This window comes from Ischnura elegans, chromosome 4 (genome assembly GCF_921293095.1).
Source record: "Ischnura elegans chromosome 4, ioIscEleg1.1, whole genome shotgun sequence".
NCBI classification, from domain to species: domain Eukaryota; kingdom Metazoa; phylum Arthropoda; class Insecta; order Odonata; family Coenagrionidae; genus Ischnura; species Ischnura elegans.
In genome coordinates this window covers 9196851-9219611 of record NC_060249.1, presented here as the reverse complement: position 1 = coordinate 9219611, position 22761 = coordinate 9196851, and the positions used below count along the sequence as shown (strand labels likewise).

The window sequence follows — 22761 nt, the reverse complement described above, 5'->3', positions numbered from 1 at the left end:
CCATTGTTTGTACTTGATTTATCTTTGTGCCATTTTTTAAAACTAAATTTCACCTACTGTTTGCTGGCCCTTAATGCTTGTTAGCAATATTCATGGCCACACTTGTTATTAGTGTGTATTATTTTATTTTTCTCTTTGAATAAATGTTTTATTATCTGTATGTTCTGGTTTCCTTATATTTATTCATCCGTTTGATCCATATTGATATTAAGTGGATGTGGGTCAGAAAATCAATATGTATAATTCGTGTACGAGGGCCTGCAGATACATATGTATATTACATGTAAGGATATTCAGGTTTCCAATTTGTAATACACATGTATACATACATCCTGAGGGACTTTTGAGCCACTTTTACGTGAAATATACAGACGTAATACGATTGTATTCCATTGTATACATATGTATAATTCATGTATGGGTATTCAGATTTCCAATTTGTAATACGCACGAATACATACATCCATAGGGACTTTTGAACCACTTCTACGTGAAATATACCGATGTAATACGATCGTATTCCATCTTATACATATGTATTTGGTCACGTATTTTTTGTGTATTATTGATGTAATACAAATGCCGTGTTATCTGGGATATGCATGGCAAAAATATAAAGCACTAATAACAGGAGATGTTGTGATAAATTAAAAAAAATATAGCTCCCAAAGCAAAACATATGGATATTAAGTGTCTTTCTTTCAAAGAGTTTATCACTCTGCAGGTGCACTATTTGTAAATTGAGGATCAACAACACTCGAAATAAATGCCGAGGCCTACTTTATGCAATTACCACAGACGCCCATAGAGAGGAACAGCATCAAAGAGTTATAAAATTGATAAATCACATTATCATGGATGTAAACTTCAGTGAACACCTCTAATTATCCTTAGTGGAGACTTTAGTAAACCCATTTAAATTTACGGTGAGTGACAACACATTTTGAGTCCGAATAGAAGATCTTATTTCTAATTTATTCTTATTCGATAAAAAAATTTGGGAATTTTTTACCTCAAGTTATGATCTTCAGAAAAAGGAAAATCAATTGAAAAAAATTAAATCCTTCAGTCAGCTATTCATATAATGAAAACACTATGGTAAAATATGCTGGTTGCTCAGAATGTGAGCAACAAACATCATAACCATTTGCCGCTACCATAAACTCTGACGATGAACAAGTTGACATAATCGGTATGTTTACAGTGCTTTTGACTTGAGCAATCTTGGAAACTTGGACATCTTAGCAACCAAGCTACTTACGCCACCCCCCTGACCTCATTAGGGCCGCGTTTGTTTTTATTTTTTGCTAATAAAAGTAGCGTTTTCATCTTCTCAAGACCTTGAACCACTGATGTGACATTTTCATGTAGGTATATAGACTTATTTCTATATCGAAATAATTTAGCATGAAAAACCTATACGTAATTTTACATACATATGACATAAATAATATTACAATATTGATAATCTCCGAGAGAGCCGTCAAAATGATAGCATTAAAAAATAGATCATTGCATTATTTTAAAAATAATTAGGAATAGGGTAGTTCCCTTCATCAAAGAAAGACAATGATTGCGATTCTTTACCCAGCATTAGTTTATTCATAATATACAAATTATTTGATTTTAAAAATACTGGTTTAGACGAATGGCAACGGTCAATTTTATCCTCATTTAACAAAGGCAAGATTGGCGCCCATGTAATCCCCCTCCATGTGACGTCACAGGGACCTAGTTTCTGTCTGAGCAGATAGGAGTTATACATCGTCTGAGATTACCAATACGTGCATGAGGCACAGAGCTCAGGGAAATATGTCTTAATAATCACCTATTAAAGCTGTCTATGGTCGGAAAATTCCTTCCTTTGCTGATGTATTAATAATCCTTATTTAAGCCAAGTGCTACCAGCAAGCAGGGTACTCTGCTACGTGGTATCAGCGCTCAAAGCCTCTCCCCAAGGTCACCTCACTTGCGGCAACGGGAACCAGAACAACGTCACACGGGGTTTTCCCAGCATTCTTACTCAGCCGTTTTGTTTTCGTGCGCTTGAAAAATTTCACTTTTCATTTAATCACGAAAAATAGATATCGTCATATAAAAATCTAAAAGCGTGAAATACGTATTCGAGGAGTAATAATCTTTCTATTTAGGCAATAAAAAAATAATAGGAAACCACCCTATTGGTCATACGTATGATACTAGGGCTAAAACCAGACTGGGCACATAATAACAACATCGAACAATAGCCTTCAAAACAGGGATCGAAAAAGCGCAGTACTTCAAAGTTTTAATAATTCAAGCTAATTCTGCACATACTTACAAAAAATAATGTATACAGAGGTTAACAAATATATATTAAACATAGCTGTTTTTTAGCACATAGCACATTTCAAACACACCTGAATCAAACATATTATATAAAATCCCCAATATTAACAAAAAAGGTGGAACAAAAATGTATTTTACAAAGAAATTGCTTAAATGGGAATATCAATTTATATTTCAATTTATATATTATACCATTATGCATCACAACACTATTAAGACTAGCAAAAATACGTAAAGACAGCAAATACATTTTAAATAACTTTAACTCTTTAAGAAAGCACAGTAATATTTATTCAGCATATCATAGCAATGTGAAAACATCAACACCAAAAATTGGTGGATACAATCAGCTGAAACAATAAAGAGGACATGGAAAATAAATCAGTAGGTACTTTTATCATAAAACATTTCAAGCAAGAGAATAAAAATTACAAAAAATGAAAACATTATAAACAGAAAAAATTACACGAGCAAAAATTTGGACAACATTCTATCGCTCTAAACCTAAATTAAATGCACATCCACAGAATTTGAAATTGCACTAGGATACCACACTGCTTTAGCCAGAGGAAAGTCCAACGCTATGATTCAAGCAGGAGGTAGCATATGATTCATTAAAATCATCAATTGATTGGTATAGACTTTCCTCTGTTTATCCCCCTCCCCACGTAGAGGGAGCAGTTTGGATTTTGAGGGGGAGGGAGGGTGGGGAGGGATTTTTAGTGAAAGGAAAGGACAGTTAGTGTTAGTATTGCTACTAACACTACCATTAGTAGTACTACTACTACAAGCACACAAACCTACTCTCTCACTCATACCAAACAACATATACACACCTACGATACACCCCATGATAATGTAAAGTGGGTACCCATCATCGCAGCGATCCCTAAGGTCGAAAACAATACGGACCTAAGTTCCTGTTCCTAGCTAAGCCACCTAAGTACGGTAGTATCGAATTCCCAAGTAGTTTCGCTACGCTTGTCACGACCTGAGATTCTAATTTTCTACTCTCCTGCCTATATTACCCCAATGCTGCAAAAAAAACAACAACACATTACAACAAATAAATACAAAAAAGCACACAGCAATAAAAAAGCACACCCAAATATTTCACAGTCCAAACAACACGACTCCAGGCCTTTTGCTTCTTCAATTTCTTCATTCTTCATATCTTCGGCTCTTGAGAGACACTTTGTTGCACCTCTTCTCCTCGACATCGCAGCATCATGCAGAGTCACCTGTTGCAATAAGAAGCATCACTTGTACTAGCAATACAACTAACATCCGAAATGAGATTTTCACCTCAGTAATAAAAATTCAATTTGAATCAAGAATAAATAAAGATGGACAGGAAAAGTCAGAATTGGAAGAGCAAGTTAAAATAAATGAATTTCCCAATGCACATAATATTACATATTTTGATATTCACTGGAGTAAATTTGTTCATTATTTAAGTGAAAAAGTTAGCGTGTGTATTATTTAATTGCAAAATAAATTACTGCATAATTTTTTCACTGATTAAAAGTTATAAAAATTAGAACATTTGAAAATATCATATATATCCCAGGAACTGAGAATAAAAATTTATTTGAGAAGCCTAAGTAGAAATAAGAACTAATGCCATCGAAATATCTATACGAGAGATCCCACACAGAAAATAGATATCTATAGATATCTATATTTTGTCTATTTTCGTCTACGGATAGATGTATATCTAATAGTTGCCTATTAGACATCTATTAGATGTGCAGGTGACAATGGCTGGTTTTGTATCCATCTCCGAAAGTGTGTTTTAAAACGCGATTCTTGACCTATGGAAGCGATTTAACATTTGATTAGGGGACAATTTTTTTGGTCCCGTACTCGAGTGATTACGGACTTAAAAAATTTTGCGACGCGTAGAACCATGCCTGGCGACTATGCCAACTGTATCTATATTTTGTCTATTTTCGTCTACGGATAGATGTATATCTAATAGTTGCCTATTATACATCTATTCCCACACGGAAAATAGATATCTATATATTGTCTATTTTCATCTATGAATAGATGTATATCTATTAGATATCTAATAGGCATCTATAGTAGATCTATAATAGATGTCTAATAGGCATCTCTAATAGATGCCTATTAGATATCTAATAGGCATCTATAGTAGATCTATAATAGATGTCTAATAGGCATCTCTAATAGATGCCTATAGGCATCTCTAATTGATGCCTATTAAATAACTAATAGGCATCTATAAGAGATCTACAATAGATGTCTAATAGGCATCTCTAATAGATGCCTATTAGACATCTATTAGATATCTAATAGGCATCTACAATAGATGTCTAATAGGCATCCTTAGTAGATACCTATTAGACATCTAATAGATGTATCTCTGTTAGACATCTATTAGATGCGGTTTTGGATTCATCTCCAAAAGAGTCTTTTAAAACACGATTCATGAGCTATGGAAGCGATTTAACATTTGATTAAGGGACAATTTTTTTGGTTCCTTTATACTCGAGCGATGGCGGACTTAGAAAAATTATGCCACGCATCGAACGATGCCAACCATGCAAAATGCATGACATCAGCAATCATCTGTTCCCCCTAGCTGCTGTTCCTCCTATTAGAATTAAGGTGAAAAGTACTAATAAACTTAATCATCATAATTACATAAGATTGTTCTTCCCCTTACTGATAAGGGGAGACCACGTACGTTGCTCTGCCTTTTTCAATGCCGTATTTTTTATGGCATTTGAAATGGCGAGCACATCTCTGAACCGATAGTGGTTCGATGGAATGGGCCTTAGTTTGGCTGTAAATAATTAATTTCCGAGTGGAATTTTTAAGAATTGTTACATAATTGCAAAATAGCTATTTCGAAACAATAAGTTCTGTTGGTGTAGTGGTGAGCGCGTTTGGCTATAACATGGGGAGCACAGGTTCAGTGCTACACATCGTGGTTTTTTTTTATTTTTTGTAGTTTTCATTTTGATCATACAGCGACTTGGTTTTCATTAATGTTATTTGCATCAAGCGTAGGCATTTTTTAAATAGATATTGATAAGTCTAGAACAGATAAGTAGATATCTAATAGACACCTACAGTAGACATCTGATAGATATCTACAGTAGATATCTAATAGACATCTACAGTAGATATCTAATAGACATCTACAGTAGATATCTAATAGACATCTACAGTAGATATCTAATAGACATCTACCGTAGATATCTATTAGATTAGCTGCCATTTTGACAATAATATATCTAATAGATATCTACGATAGATGTCTATTAGATATCTATTTATCTATCGGTAGATATCTATTAGACATCTAATAGATGTTTATTTTCCGTGTGGGATTACATTAATTACCAAGTAGGTACCTATATGGAAATAACAATGACAAAGATCTGTCCACGATCCATTTTCAAAAAAATGCAATCTAACTAAGAATATGTAAGGGGAAGAAACTTTAGAGAAAAAATAATTTACTACTACTGGCACGTAAATTTTGATATCATTACGGAAATGCATTACGTTAAGAAGCAGGTGAGCAAGTAAGAAAAGGCCATTTTTTACACTTATACAGCCCAGCCGGCACAAACCATCAAATTTCTTTTTGGCAGCTGGATGTCATCCAGATGCAAAGAGTATGAGTGCATCCTTTTATACAGATGCCATCCATATGCCGGTCCACCGCCGAGGGGATGAACCGCCGCACTTAGAGAGATGCCGTGAGGATGAGGATGCACGAAAGTGCTGCCATCTAACGGCGGAAAATTGAACTCGGTCATACTCGTATTCCTATATTGCTTGTCTGGTTCTCTTTATCTCGTGATTGTTTTACACTACTCGGGATAAATCAGAGCACGTTTTATTTCATGAATATAACTTTAATGACTCAGCATAAAACAAGAGGCAGGCGAACACAGGAATACAGGCGTACACAAGACAACATATGAGAACTTCAGTACAACATTGCTATCCATCGGAGTCCAAAACAAACGCAAGAGTTCAAATCCAGGAAAGTAGAGGCCAATGAGTGCGCGAGGGTCGATACCGGGAGATTAGACAAAATTGCTGCAATGGTCAGAATAAAAAAATATCACTATAAAACACGCCCAACACAACACTCAATCTACGAGGTACAACATCGCTATCCATCGCAGTACAAAACAAACGCAGATTTCAAATCCAGGAGAGTACAGGCCTATGAGTGAGCGAGGGTCGACACCGGGAGATTAATCAAAATTGCTGCAATGGTCAGAATTAAAAAATATCACTATAAAACATACCCAACACAACACTATCTACGAGGCTCGAACACGTCGAGATAGGGATAGATGGCTACAAGACGACAAGTCCATACCTACTGCTGTAGTCATTGGTAGTTCCGTATGTCCGTGAAAATCTTGAATACAATGAATAATTATAATAATAATAGTTCTTGAATGAATTAATGCGAGGACTTGCAGATATTTTTAAGTATTAAACCACATCATGAAAAATATGGCATTCATAGGCGCAACTAGCAAAGGATGGCAGAAGGATATTTGGTACCTAGCGCATTCTGTCACGCATTGCATCCACTTCACATATAGATGCGGTATGGGCTGTGCCGGCTGGGAGTGTTTTAAATTATTCAAAAGTAGCTTACTTGATGATCATTATTCGTATGTAAAAGTTATTTTTTATCCCTTTCATGTGGTGCACCTATACGCATAAGTGTAAAAGGAAATATATTTAATCAATTCCTACCTCTTAAGTAATTGGTCCAATCTGTCCAGGAGTCTTCATAACCCACAGCACTTCTGTTTCTCCCAAAATTGAATTCCCCCAAACACAAACATCTAAGAAGAGAAAAATGCGTAAGTTCACATAAATGAAGAAATACAAACGCAAAAAGGCTGACCAAATATAGCCTAAAAATCAAATGAATGATGCAGTTATTTTAAATAATAAGCATCATACAGGGGGTAGCCATTAACAAGAGGATAGACCTTTCATTGAATGTAGGTATATATGAAAAATCGTAAAAAAGACAAAATAAGTTTACAGTATAAATACAATTATTAATTTCACTCACAGTTTTTGCAATGTAATTGCGGAGAATATATATCTTACATTTTCCCTTTAACGTTCACTTTTAACTGGAAGTGTAAAATGTGAATGAAAAAACGAAACAAAGTGCTTGTTCAAAATCGAATGACTTTTACTGGAAAATTTCTCGAATACTCAATTGATTTTTGAGATTCCCTTTATGATTGAATGAATGAAAAAGGAATTTAATTGGGCAAATTGTTTTGGTATAGAGTGATTAAATGAATGGTGCCTCTACCATTGGATACGATTGCAAAACTATTTTTCACTAATCAAATAAAGAGTTCCTTCGGAACAAATGTTTCAAAATATGATAACCTTTTCATAACGTTTCAATAAATAACGAGAACACTGAAATTTGAAATCCACTTTGAGTCATGGCGAAGATTTAATGAAAAATATTTCAAAAGCTTCGAAATAAATTTCTGAAAAGTATTCACACAAGTAAAAGAAGTTCTATTTGGTAAAAGAAAAGTTGAAACTTTATTGGGGGAAAAAAGAAAATCGATTATTGATACTTAAGATGATGCATGCCATGGAAATAGAAAAATATTGGAAAATATATTAAGAGACTGATTACATGCTGCGATACATATAAGTGATGTGAGAAAAAGACATCTGAGGAATAAAAGAAGGAATGAAAATTTATTATTGAGAACAGAAAATAGAAAGAAGTAAATTTTGTCTTTCATTTGTGCAAATAAGGCATAAAATAGGTAATAAAGTCTAAACGGAAGTACCTATATGCATGACTGATTAAAAAAAAACTAGTCAGGATATGGTGAAAATTTGAAGTCATATTAAACCTCTAAATACTGTATCAAAGAAATATAAGAAACAAGTGAGTGCATGGGAGAATTTCATTTCACAATTATATTAAACAGAGTAACGTAGAATTATGATGAAAATAAATTTTCAAAGCTGAAACAATAGCACAAGTGAAAAACATTTTCAAACTTAGTTTTTACCGTTTTCAGTGGCACCCCCGAAAGAATTTCTGCGTTGATGGATTACTTCTTGAGTGGTCTGACGGTATCACTCTTGCGACGTCTTCATTTCTTCGGCCAAACGCAGGTCTTGACTCTAGGTATAGAGCGGGTTAGTACATGCAAGGAAAATAAATAACACCTCCCACAAGGAATAGCATACGCCCCATTACTATACACGGGAAGTCGCCATGACACCAGGAGGAAATCACCACTTCCACACCCAAGTGACACAGTTTCATCCCCGTATACTGCAATGGTACACAGCGCATGTTAAACCTCGGTTCGACAAAAAAATAACTAAAATTAACGCGACTAAAAAACCTAGCCTTACTCGACGCAATGATCTAGACCCTAAGGGCCCAAAAGCTAACCTAGTTGTGAAGCTGGGGTCCTCTTCACGTGAAGTTCCGATGTCTTGAGCCTGGGGATAGAGTACATTCAAGGAAAATAAATAACCCTTCCCCCAAGGAATAACATACGCTCCATCACAATATACGGGAAGTCACAATGACACCTGGAGGAAATCACCACTTTCCCACCCAAGTGACACAGTTTCATCCCCGTATACTGCAATGGTACACAGCGCATGTTAAACCTCGGTTCGACACAAAAAAAAACTAAAATTAACGCGGCTAAAAAACCTAGCCTTACTCGACGCAATGATCTCGACCCTAAGGGCCCAAAAGTTAACCTAGTTGTGAAGCTGGGGTCCTCTTCACGTGAAGTTCCGTTGTCTTGAGCCTGGGGAGAGAGTACATACAAAGAAAATAAATGACCATTCCCCCAAGGAATAGCATACGCCCCATCACAATATACTGGAAGTCACAATGACACCTGGAGGAAATCACCACTTTCCCACCCAAGTGACACAGTTTCATCCCCGTATACTGCAATGGTACACAGCGCATGTTAAACCTCGGTTCGACACAAAAAAAAACTAAAATTAACGCGGCTAAAAAACCTAGCCTTACTCGACGCAATGATCTCGACCCTAAGGGCCCAAAAGCTAACCTAGTTGTGAAGCTGGGGTCCTGTTCACGTGAAGTTCCGATGTCTTGAGCCTGGGGAGAGAGTACATACTAAGAAAATAAATAACCATTCCCCCAAGGAATAGCATACGCCCCATCACAATATACGTGAAATCACCATGACACCAGGAGGAAATCACCACTTCCACACCCAAGTGACACAGCTTCATCCCCGTATACTGCAATGGTACACAGCGCATGTTAAACCTCGGTTCGACACAAAAAAACTAAAATTAACGCGACTAAAAAACCTAGCCTTACTCGACGCAATGATCACGGCCCTAAAGGCCCAAAAGCTAACCTAGTTGTGAAGCTGGGGTCCTCTTCACGTGAAGTTCCGATGTCTTGAGCCTGGGGAGAGAGTACATACAAGGAATATAAATGACCCTTCCCCCAAGGAATAGCATACGCCCCTTTACAATATACGGAAAGTCACCATGACACCAGGAGGAAATCACCACTTCCACACCTAAGTGACACAGTTTCATCCCCGTATAATGCACTGGTACACAGCGCATGTTAAACCTCGGTTCGATACAAAAAAAACTAAAATTAACGCGATTTAAAACCTAGACGTACTCGACGCATTAATCACGGCCCTAACGGCCCAAAAGCTAAGCTAAATCTCTCGCTTCTTCCATGGTGTTGTCCTCTTGTCTTGGTGTCTTCTTTCTTCTCCTCTTCTATACGGAGGACACACGAATCACACGCAGAATTTGATCGTTCGTCGATCAAAACGCAAGTTTCGCTCAATTACGCTGCGAATCGGACGAAACGCAAAGTTCACACGCATATCGCTCATTTCCTTCATACTTCGAGCTCCAATCGTTGTCTTCTTTCTTCTATGCCAACCTGTAATAGAAATGGTTAGTGCACACATTCAGAAAATACAACACTGACAGTTTCCCCAAAAAAACATCGCAAAATCAAAGAAATCATAATCGCACACATCATTTTGCTCAATATGATACCTTTATGCTTGCATTCATGAGACTATACGCCGGCTTAACCTTAATATGAAAGGGACACTTTTCCCCTTATTGGTACCTTTGGTGTTTTTGTCGACTTTTCGAATGTTGCAAGCATTCTCTCTTTACCAAATTTTTTGTGAACTTGTAGTTCACGAGAGCTCTCTAAAATTACCCAATTATACCATATATACCACTTCGATTATCACCAAAACTCTTGTCTCATGAGATCGGGTCGGATCTCTTGATACACTTTATAAATAGAGATCTCATATTACCTTAATACCTCGGTATATACCAAAATCATATGAGTTTTTAGGAAATAACTCTGTTGGGGAAAATACAACATATTAAACCACTGAATGCAAAGGAAAAACCCTCAGTGAATGGCAGCGTCCTACACATCACTGCAAACCCCTGTTTGTTAGGAGATCCATCTGCCGCAAATACGCCTTCCGTAATATCTCTTCCATTGTGTCAGTATTCTCAATGCCATGGTAACTGTCAAATCTATTTACTCCTGGTAAAATTGTTTTCCGTTCACCCTGAAATATACAAAATAAAATCACATTGTAATTTTGATGCTGTTTCGTTCATAAAAAAGTCACTGAAAAGTGAAGTTAATTACTACATTACAGTTATATGCCAAATATTCATTGCCATGTTATCCAAAAAATTCTATATTAATTTTTTTTTAATATTTAAAGTATTCTTATCTGATCAACTGAATTGATTACTGTCACGCAACAAACAATGGACAAAGTCAGGAATGTGAAGGAATTTTTAAGTTCCTATGTCATAAATTCTTATCCGTTGCCAGAATATCTTTCAATTTTCAAATTTATGACGCTTTAAATGACGTGCGGCACTTAAACATTAATGGTGCAAGTTTTTTCTCAATAGATGTGCAGGTTTTCAGAGGGAAAATTAACTTTATTTCTAGGGATGGTCGGATCGGATACCTCGGATCCAAATATCCGCGTGTATTGCCCTTCATCGGATACATCGGACCCAAAGTCGCGGAAGATATCGGATTTGGATCAGAAATTTTAAATAATAGCTTCAGTGAATGCAACGCCCGATAGGGTGGAAAGAGTTCCGATTCTATCTTCTAATGCGCCGAAGCATGCGATTCTATTCCTACTCATTAACCTTTCTGTTTGAAAGCTCTCGTTGGAGAACTTCAGCCGTGGAAAATAAAAAAGGCAAAATACGACTGGCACATAGTGTGACTCTTCCCAAGAATTCGAACGATCATAGAGGGAATCTCAGCGTCAGGAATTAGAAAATGCATTTGGATCCGAAAATATCCGATCCGAAAGATCCGGCTCCGAAAATCAAGGATCCGAATCCGGATCCGAAAAAAATCCCGGATCCGTCCATCCCTAGTTATTTCTATGGTTAGTGAGAATGATAATACCGTAAGTAATTTATTTATTGATGAGTTTTATCTATATTTCAATTGCAAAGTAATTAATGGACGTCAATTAATAGAGGAGAACGCAAAAACCGTGCAAATTAATTTTCAACAGAGACCTTGATTTGATAATGTCACAAATAATATAGCAGAGGTGATACGTAAATAGGGAGTTAACAGTGGATACATTTAGATAATCACAAAAGGTTGGATCAGTATTTCTTGTTCCGCCGTACTGTAAGTTAAGTGCCAATGAATTATTTTGGAAGAAATAAAAACGTAAACGGGAAGAGTTTATCGGGCAACCGGCTGACATGACGATATTCCTATTTAATTAAAGTCGGCAAATGGAAAGGAACTTAATTTCCGGAGAATCCTCTCATAAATATTTTCCCGATGCATATGTTTCATCAATATTATAAGATAAAGTTATGAAATGTCAAGTGAAAAGCGGAAACTTTCGAAATGTGATGAAAAAAAATGTATTGACCTAGTAGGTAACGAGGAAATGCTCAGAAGAATTGTAAGAAAGACAACTCTTCTAATTACCCTAAGAAAAGGGGGAAAATAGTCGGCCACATCAGGAGACATTATGTTCTTATGAAGACAACTGTAGATGATTGGACAGGAAGAAAGACCGGCCCTGAAGATGAGCTTTATCAAGAATGCCTTATAAAATCAGGCGAGTTTATCCGCAGACCCGTAATGATGATGAGGGAATCTTCAAGGGAAAAGAAGGGTGGATATGTCATTGTTGACACGCTCATAGAGTCTTTAAAACTCCGATCCCCTGAAAAAGTTTGTCGGACGAATAGAGAGAAAAAATAGAGCAAATAAAAACTGTGGGATATGTTTTAAAAACCAAAATGGACCGAAGAAGAGCGTTACGCAGCTTTCGTAAGAATAAGCTACGTGCTATAGCATAAACACACGAGGAAGGTGAAAAAGTACACAAGATAGAGTTGCATGGGGGAACTAAATCACCATAGTAGTAAGAGGTTGGGGGCATGGCATTGTAAGGTCCCGTTCACAATTACTTGACTTGGCGTAAATTGAATAGGGTGGTTTCCTATTATTTTATCATTGCCTAAATCGAAAGATTATTACTCCTTGAGTACGAATATCATACTTTTAAATTATTAAATAGCGATATCTATTTTTTGCGATTAGATGAAAAGTGAAAATTTTCAAGCGCGCGAAAACGCGACGGCTAAGTATGAATGCTGAGAAAATCCCATGTGGAGTCATTCTGGTTCCCGCAGTCGCAAAGTGAGGTGACCTTGGGGCGAGGATGTGTGCGCCGCTGAGATGCAGGATGCTAGCAGGTAGGCGAGTACCCTGCTAGCAAGTAGCGCTTGGCTTAAATAAGGATTGTTAATACCCTATCAAACGAAGGAAACTTTCCGACCATAGGTAGTTTTAATAGGTGATTGTTAAGAGATGTTTCCCTAAGCTCTGTGCCTCATACATGCTTTGGTAATCTCAGACGATGTAAAACTCCTATCTACTCGTATAGAAACTAGGTCCCTGTGACGTCAAGTGGAGAGGCATCGCATGGGCGCCAATCTGGCCTTTTTCAAATACTTACAGTCAAAATTGACCATTGCCATTCGTCGAAACTGGGAATTATAAAACCAAATAATTTATTTATTATAAATCCAGTAATAGTGGGTAACGAATCGCAAGCAATGCCTTTCGTTTTCTTTGATGAAGGAAACTACCCTATTATTAAAAAAAAAAGAAAACTAGGCCAGCATCAACACACCCTCGACATACACATATATCGTCCTCCAGGATATGGTGTATTTAAATAGTATTCATAGGATTTGAACCCTATTCATCCCCCGCCACACGCCTATTGAGGCATATTGCCATGTGAAATGTAAATAAAGGTTTGTAATGTCTCCGAAATAAGAAGAGTAAACTTCTCCTATTCCTTGCTTTCTGACAACGGTGCAGAAAAAATTCCTGCTAGTGTGAAAGTAAAACATCAACTGCAGACTCCAAAGGCCAAGAAAATCCTCAAGTCAACCGGCTTAGGTCTTTTACGTGAATGTAATCGTGCTTCACGTATGCTAATTTTTATAGTTGATAAGACGTTATGTCACCTTCAATTGGAGCTCTCTGGAATATTGAACTCCTCTTAGATAAACTCGAATAGAAATGCCTGTCAGACCGTAGACTTACGAACGCTAACAGAATTCGGGCTTAATAACAGAGTTAGAAAGCGTGCAAAGTAGAGCTGCCAGGTAAGTGAGAAGTCGTTAAGATAGTCTTGTTACTGTAACTGACCTCTTAAGGAAACTCGAATGGGAATGCTTTGGCGATTATTGGAAGCCAGGATTCTCTGATCCTGGCTTCCAATAATCGCCAAATCATTCTCGAAAGCCCCAAACCTACCCTTCCCCCACCCCAACCTTCCTGAGAATATATATTCACACGCACGAAGAAAAAGTGTCATCGCCCTGATGAAGTCTCCAGCAGCGGGGACGAAACTCTTGGAATTTTTATTTGTGACACGGGTAAACCCCAAAAAAAATAAGGATCTTAATACCATGGACCGTGAAAGTTTTAACCAATCGACCTAAATGTGGTGTTTACATCGAGAAGGTCATCAGTAAAATCAAAGAGAAAGCTCCATGAGTCAATATCCAATGAAAAAAGTAGTAACTATACTGTAATTTGCGGGTGGAATAATAGTTACAGCTGGCACAAAGAAGGAATTAAATAAGACAGATAAGTATGTAAAAGACACTGGCCAAATATCATCTATAAATAAACGAAAAGAAAGCTGAGGTACACAGAAAAGGATAAGAGACCAGGACAAAAATTCAACTAGGATAACAGAAAATATATAGCAATCGCCACCAGGCTTAAGGTGCATCGGAGGCATTTTTCTCTTGGACAACCCGAAGAGAATGCTATGGCTGGCCATAAAAGCATAAATAGGGATTCCAAGATAAAATGGTTGGTCGTCTAATTAATCTGCAGTTCCAACAATTTCTGGGAAGGGATTGCTAAGGAGGAATTGAGATAAGGCTTAGTAAAAATACTATCAATCGAGACACAAGGCATTAAATTAGCAATAAGTGGGATTCCATTTTAAGTAAAATTAAAAATTGATAGAAATCCTACTCGTGACCCGAATTACCAAGACCATACCGGTCGATTGTTGTGACTGGTCTTCATAGTTACATCTCAACGGTTTTTGTTCAGTAAAAATTATCCATTCACCCCGATGAAGATGAGCGTGTCGTCCATGGAAAATTTGATGAAATACAAGGAATTAAATTAATGGAAATTCCGAGAAGACTCCACGCAAGAAATAGTAAAGCGAAGAAAAGAGGATTTTTAACCGAGCAGAGAAACACCAGCAACAAACGCAATGCATCGGCAAACAAACAACAGGCATTGGAGGCAGTCTTCTTCTCTTCGAGCATCTAGAAAGGCCGTAGTTTTGGCTGCAGAGGCTATCGGTGAATCAACCACATCACAATGAAACGATGTTCTCATGTTTGAAAATAAATATACAGTAGTACCCATTACATAAAAAATATATTATAGACATAAAAATAAATCGTAAAAATGTTAAATTGTGGCCAATTTTAGGTCCTATGCGCGACTGAAAGATATCAACCCATATCAAATTAAAACACTATCTTTTAAAGCTCTATTTGAAGACGTTACAAGCTTTTAAATTGCGAAAATATCAAATTCGAATTTTTTTTAAAAATCACAAAAATGAAGTTTCTTCACATGATGTCCAACTTTGGGTCCATGAATAAGCGGATTAGGGGGGGCACAGGGGCAAGTGCCCACCCCTAAACAATCAAAAAGTAGACGTATTTTTTATACTGTTGTCATTACTTTCAATTCGTTTCGTGAATTACGAGCCTCAATCTTTTAATTTCATATTAATAACTTTCAGGCTAAAATAAAGAGAATATTTCGTACAGTAATAGTTAAAGAAATTTTTTAATCTTAAGTATGAAAAGATCATTAGCCTGTCAGACCCTTCCCTCCTCCCCCCCCCCTTCCCCAAAGAAAAAATCCTGGATCCGCCCCTGGGTCCGTACGCGATCGGAGGATGTAAACAGATGTCGATATTTTTTCTTTAATTTTGCCTATACTACAATTCGCCAATTATCATCGTAATCACAACTTTTCCCTGTCCACCCTAGAATGTAACACTCCTTGCACACAAATTGTCTACCTGGGGTGGAGCGCGCTCTCTCTTAGTGCTATATCCCGGGAACCAAAGGGCAGAAATGAAATATATTTGAGGTGACATGCTACAAATTTCTAACGCGGCGTAAAAAACAGAAAAGTGATGCATTAAAGCAAGAGTGACATCATCTTTAGTTATGTCCGAAAAACGCCGAAAAATACCAGAATTTCAAAATTTCAATTGCGATGAGGCACGTTTTCCTGGGATTCGATTGCAAAAATAATTTTCTCGATTTCTTTTCTCACCAAATGGAACAGAACTGTGGGGTGCCCAAAAAGAAATTAGAAAACACTAAAAAAAAGGACCACCCTAATCTACATGTACTATCGTTTTCAAAAGTATGTAGACCCAGGAGTCCCACTTAACTGATGGGGCCGGATCGGTGAAAACTAGTGAGGTTGGCACATAAAGCGACCTGCATTTCTCATTTGTATGCCGACCAAGAGCCGACGAGGATGGAGGCGGACGCGAACAAGCCACCGAAGCAGGAGTCAAACTCCAGGATCATAAGCCCAATTGGAAATAAGATTAGACGATGGAATCACTGAGGTCACTCACTTCCACGCTCATTTCATGTGCTCTTTCTGGCTCCGTGGCGAGGCTTTTCCTATCGTTAGATGCATATTTGGACTCACCGTTTACCTCTTACAAATCCGTGGTTCCGTGGCCGAGTAGGTGTATACTATGCGCATCAGGTACGGTAAAATTCAGGGGGGTTCGAATCCGGATGTATTGTAATTTATCACTTTTTAAAGAGACATCCTGAACATCGACATAGTCCATGCAGATAACTAAAAAAAAACGTAGCACCGAATTTTTTTTTGTAAACGACTGAAGTTATGTAACTAAAAGTAGCCTCTGATGGAATCAACTTCACGAAACTTTGAACAACTTATGGCGGTAATGCCAAAAAAAACGAAAATTCCAAAATGCGTACTCCAGGGAAGCAATTAAGTCAATGAAATAAGCATTTCCAGTGCAATGCGCCCCCCTATACGACAAGAGTGGAAAAGAATAAACCGAAAGTCAATCTACAAAATATGACATCAAGTTTGCCGAAGTTATTTGCCGAAGTATTAACAACAAGAGTGCACAAATCAAGTATATAGCATATTATATTAGCTCTTTTTATAGACCTCCAAACTACGAAAATGATATTGTTAACCAATTAGATTATCAAATACAAGCATTTATTTTGAGAGGCCTCTAAGGTGTAATAATTATTAGGGGAAATTTTAATCTCCCATCAGTAAATTTGGATTGTTACCCTGCAAACCGAATTCAAAGAATAGGGAAATTAATCAGTATGATCTAACAACGCACAAGCTATTCAATCACTTAACTACTACTTGACAAGTCTATGAGAGGAAGTAAAATATTATTCTTTTTTGGTTTAGGCCATCATAAGTTGATAAAGCAAATCAATGTTATTGACGGTTTAAGTGATCACAGAGTCATTTTTGCAAACTTAAACAAATAAATAAATAATAGTAAATCGTACACGGACTTCGTAGCTAAAGCAGATGATAAAATCACCGACGTAATATGTAAATGCTTTTTTCCTAATTATAGCAATATTTTGGGGAACAATATAAATATTTTTAAAGTTTAATAATACTAAGATAGCCATTATTTAAATGAAGAACCCGTATTCCATTAAGTACATTATCCAAAATAAATTTATCGACGAAAGCGGACGCTCCGAGAAAACAAGAATGGAAGAGAATAAGCCGTTGGACGAAGGTTTCGCCGTTCTACTGGTACAACCTTTGAAGTCGGCGGTGGTGTAGGTTGCAGCCTCCAGACACGCAATTGACGTTCGAAATTCCAAAGTAATCGACTAGGTGACAAACTTCAAACCCCGGCTAATCCACGAGACGCTGGAGGTGAAGAAATGTGAGGAGAATTTCAACAGGGACTGTGGTTTAAAAATCAGCCACACCTGGGATACTGCTCTGAAATTATTATTCAAAAAAATGAAATGACAACTCCTTCACCCCGTCCCCTTTCCATCTCCTTACCTCCACGAACCCTTGTAAATGTAAATACTCTGCACAGGAAATCCATCCCTATTCCCTGAGAAAATGAGAACAGCAACGGCCACGAAACGTAGGGCAACAAACCGCATATGCACGCAGGGCACACGCGAAAAAAACATCACCAAGGGTATTTTTAATATTCAGGTGGACTTTGCTGAGAATGACTCGTGCATACACAAAAATGAAATTTAAAGTGCCCCCTAGACCAATAAGATGGTATCTATTTTAGCAAATGTAGTCTGGTACCGCCAAAAACAAGATGGGGATGTTATAACTACATCCTTTCCTTTTGTCTCTGGATGTACAGATCACGATAGATAAAGCGCACATGTTCAAAAAGTCTGTTGGGCCAAATATTTACCTTGACATCAGACATTCAGAGGATCAGTGGCGCAGCGAGGGGGGGGGGGGGTTGGGGGATAAAAACCCCCCTAGAGCTCAGAAAAAGTTTGAAGTTTAATCCATTTCACTTATTTGGATCAGTATTGCTTATAGAATAGTGTTAGGATTTATCAAATATCCCTTAGAAAGCTGTAAAACTCGCCGTTTTGAGCTATTATTCTTAAAAAAGTTCAGGAGGAGGGCCCCCGCAACTCCTCCTTACCCTGGTGGGTGTGCAATGCCCAAACACTCTTGAGTATTAGTTACCCTAAAACCACCCCTAGCCTTAATTCCTAGTTTCGCCCCTGCAGAGGATAATTTTTTTGGATGGGGCAACCAGTCAATTAAAAAAAATATATACACTGTGCAATATGAAATATCTATTGATGCATTTAATGTGTCTAAGGAAAGGAACTTTTTTGAGTCCTACCTTGGAAAGGGGCTACGGATGCAATTGGTAGGCTGGTGAAAAAACCTGTAGTGGGTCACCGCACGCTCAGGGGAAAATGTGATGAATGCTAATGAGTTTATGTCCGTGTGCGAAAAAAGAGTACAAGAATATCAATCTTGAAGATAACATCTGATGAAGTAACTGAGTGTTAAGTTTTACTCGACAACCGATGGGTTGGAATCAACGCAATATACCTCGCACACGAGCGTATACGATGTGTAAGCTGTAAAAACAAAGGAGATATTGTATTGTGAGCAATTTGTGAGCATACGTAAAAGCAGGTTTCGCTCACGTGTAAATTCGAATTTTATGGATTCCGAATAAACGTATTTTATCTGTTTTGAGGTTCGCCCTTTAATTTAAATGATTTTTAAAGGTTTCTGAATTTTATAAATTTTGAATTGCAGCATTTATTTTCCAATTCTATTGGCGGTGAATAAATTTATATGAAAAGGGAATCATTAAAGCCAGCACGTGAAATTTCTAGTACGTCCGTAAGAACTTTACATTTCGAGTTATGAGATGAAACTTCTTGCTGAAACTCAGAATATCACTTTGTTTCAGAGCATAACTCAAAGGTCCCACTCTGAACTCAAAGTTCGTTTCATTTTCCTGATAGATTTTTAAGTCGCGTCAGCCCCGTAATTTTCAAGACAAAAATATCACCCTAAATAAAAATTTTCACAATTTTGTAGCAACTTGGAAAACTTTAGTATGTCGCTCCATTCAAGCTAGGAGTGTTCGTAAAAGTTCAAAAACGCATTGTGACGGTCAGTCTGTTACGTTAGGGATCGCCGTTGAGGAGATGGCATACGAAAGAAGAGAATTCATATCCTCCGCTAGAGGATTAACTGGTCGACATTGAGGTGACTGACGTATGATGGTAGCCAATTAGAAGGCTCTGCGATAAATTCAACGGCATGTAAAGTGTTGATGAAGAACATGATTGCAGAAAATTAAATAAATAATGAAAACTTACGGTAGTTCTCTACTTTAAATACTTTTTTCGACGAGTCTCTTTTTGAGTTCAACGAGTTATTATTTTAGCGAAAGTCAACAGTGGGATATTCTTTTTTTCAAAATGTAGGGTAAGATGGAGTGCTTTGTAAAAATTTAGAGATAAAGAAAGCGGAAAAAACTGATGATTCGCGATGTTGAAAAATAAAAGCATAAGGTTCATTACTGTGCGTAAAAGTTCAAAGGTTCGATGTTTATTTTTTGATTCATACGAGCCGTCAATGGAAGTTTATTTCCTAATTGAGATGTGTAAAGATCACCATAGTGTTTCTTACACCATCTTATGGTGACTACAGGCGACTGTCACTAAACAGGAATTATTTATTGCTATTATACTAAGAGGGCAATTAACTTTCTGTTCCTCAAGCAAATGTTGTTACATAGAATGAAGCAATTTTTCTTTCACTGCATACGAATTTACCACCCATACTTCCGTACCCAAGATGAGAACTACCCTTAACCACACATAAAACATGCAATTGGGGATAATTGATTTTGGTTTGAGAAAGAAAATATAGTCTCATTAGTATTTCCCCACTTCCACCCTTGATAATCGAACCCCAGGGCTACAAGCGCTAAGTAGTGATCGAAAAAGGCTATTCGAATATTGGAACGGAAGACATTTTTTACCGTTAGTCAAGAAATTCCCTCCATTCTCTGAATACCCGTTTAAATTAACTTTTAGAATATACGTCTTCAACCTCAGTAAATGGAAATTAATTCATTGCGTTCGATTAGCAGAGATCATAGTACTTACAATTAGTAGCCAACCTATATATAAGCATTAGCCAACTCCAGAAGGAGGTAACATTAGAGACCCAGCATTAGAAGGAGTTTAGTCGAATCTCTGAATTTATAAATTCTATTTTATTAAGACCAACGCTTAAATACAATGTCAAGAAGAAAAATGAACTCCATCTACACGCTACCCCGCAAGTCGCCTCCATAGGCGGGTGCCAAAGTGACACTAGCCGTAAGCAAAAAAAAACCTCAAACGAAATAACGCCTTGCATTTATTGAAGTCCTCATATTACTTGAGAATAACGAATTCGCATTCCTGAGTAACCTTTCGACAAAATATATGTCTTCATTTATCATTTCCATAGGACCTGGAAATATGATATTCTGAACCGTGTAACGCTCTTAAATATACCTATCTCTTCTCAATTGTTCATTCAATTTTAGCCTAGTGCGCAACCTCCTAGTCCCCAGTGGTTCACAGTCTGATTCGTTTAACATGTGTCTATCGCTCTCTGCATATCCGTAGCAGTTTTTCTATAATTATATAGTTTTCCTTTGCATTTCAATAACTTCGAGAATTAAGTCTTTCTTCGCCGAATCCCATATGCTCGCTGCATATCCGACGTGATATAACCTTTTCATCCGAAAATCTCCCCAAAAATCATGGAGGTATAAATAAAGGTAAATAGAAAGATAACGATCATATTCCAATGACGGAATGAAATAGGAAGATTTTGCAGAGTTATGCTTCTCTGACAGCATCCCGGGAGTAATATCAAATGTTCCTCCGAGGTCAAAGGAAAAAGATCCTCTCTTCCGGTAGCTAAGAAATCGTTTCTAGTGAGGAAATGTCTCGTAGTAAATTTCAGGGTTCATGGTACTTTGGTGGGGCCCATAAGCCCCTATGTACACGAGATCCGATCCAGGTGCAATTAGTACGGTAATATGAGCAATGTTGTTGATACTAGTAAGAAAATCCTGAACTGTTTCGTATGGAGTGTGATGACACATGGATGTGATAATGGACACCAAGGAAGAGCGAAAAAACCAAATTGAAAGCTGCAGAAATATTATTTAGAGGAGGATCATAGGAAACACTAGATGAAATGGTACACTGAAGAATAATAACATATGTTCCTCCGAGGTAAAAATTAGTATAGCGTTAGCAACGAAAACCCTTCAATTTAAGGAAAGTCTCCTAGTAAACAGCGTTATTTTTTGACTGGGGAGGAATTCCCGCAACGTTTCGTATGGATTGTGCTGACGCATGGATTTGAGACACGGACAATAAGGAAGGGTGAAATGACCAAACTAAAGGCAGACGTGTAGTTTGTGTACAAGGAGTAGGTGGACATACAGAATTCTAATTGAGCACGTACTAAAAGAAGAAAAATAACGAATGGTAAAAATCAAATAAAGAAAAAGAAAAGCTCATCGGGCAATTACTGAAGCAACACGACTTCGTACAGAATATGAATTAAATTATTTAATCTTCATGAGTATTGCCGATGGAAATGGGATGCACCTCTCACTAAAGCACGAAGAGAAAGGCTGAAGATAGTTTGTTGGAAGTCATGGCAACATCAACAAGGCCAACCGTCAATGGAAGAAGAACCTAAACAAAAGTCTATGGGACAGTCAATGCATTGCGAATGACAAAAATTCGCGTCAATAACTATGATGATCTAGGGCTCAAGAACTAGACAGACATCAAAGACAGGGGAATTCCCCTTTGAATAGATATGGAAAACGAGAAAGTGACGATAAATGTCAATAATGCTAAAAGAAAAAACAGTTGGATGGGTTATTTAGCCATTAGATGCGAATATCTATAGAAAGGCTCTCCTAACTACACAGGATCCTAAATTGATTTCATAACTAAACGCATTCGGAAGAGGTGAACGGGTAAGTAAGGAACCTTTGAAATACGTTGAATCAAACTGTATATACCAACGCAAGAACGTATCAAAGGCTGCCGGGGTTTCGAAGAAGAGAGCTCAGTAAAGTTAAATAGGTATTCAGTAAATGTTTATCAGACAATACTACGAACACTATTTTATAAGGTAAAAGT

General features: G+C 37.3%; 1 long non-coding RNA gene across 1 annotated transcript; it reads right to left on the bottom strand.

Annotated features, from left to right (window-relative positions):
• Positions 1-3302: 3302 nt before the first annotated feature.
• Positions 3303-8690, bottom strand: LOC124158286. The gene is made up of 3 exons (XR_006864757.1): positions 8400-8690; positions 7090-7181; positions 3303-3569 (listed from the first exon to the last, which is right to left on the bottom strand). It is a non-coding gene; the product is annotated as an uncharacterized LOC124158286 (long non-coding RNA).
• Positions 8691-22761: the final 14071 nt, after the last annotated feature.